Below are 334 nucleotides of genomic sequence, written 5' to 3' on the forward strand. Positions count from 1 at the left end.
AGCAACGGTATTATATTGATTGATCGCATTAACAAATAATACAAAGCAAGCAAAAAAAGATGTTGACAGTTACGTGTTGGGCAATCGTTGCGGCACACGCAGTGGACGCGGATGTTCTCAAACAACAAACTTTGAACACGTCGGAGGCCGTGGCGGTGCTTCATGCCGCGCACCTTAAAATAATTGCCCGTCCCAAGTAACTACGAAAGCTTTATCCCGATTTCGTAGCGCGCCGAGACGGCATACCCAATCATTAAACTGAAGTCGTTTGCAATAGCCAAATCGGAAATAATTTTTATTAACTACCTGTATTACTATCTTATTAGTAGTAAGA

The sequence above is a fragment of the Penaeus monodon genome, chromosome 33, assembly GCF_015228065.2.
Source record: "Penaeus monodon isolate SGIC_2016 chromosome 33, NSTDA_Pmon_1, whole genome shotgun sequence".
Lineage (NCBI taxonomy): Eukaryota > Metazoa > Arthropoda > Malacostraca > Decapoda > Penaeidae > Penaeus > Penaeus monodon.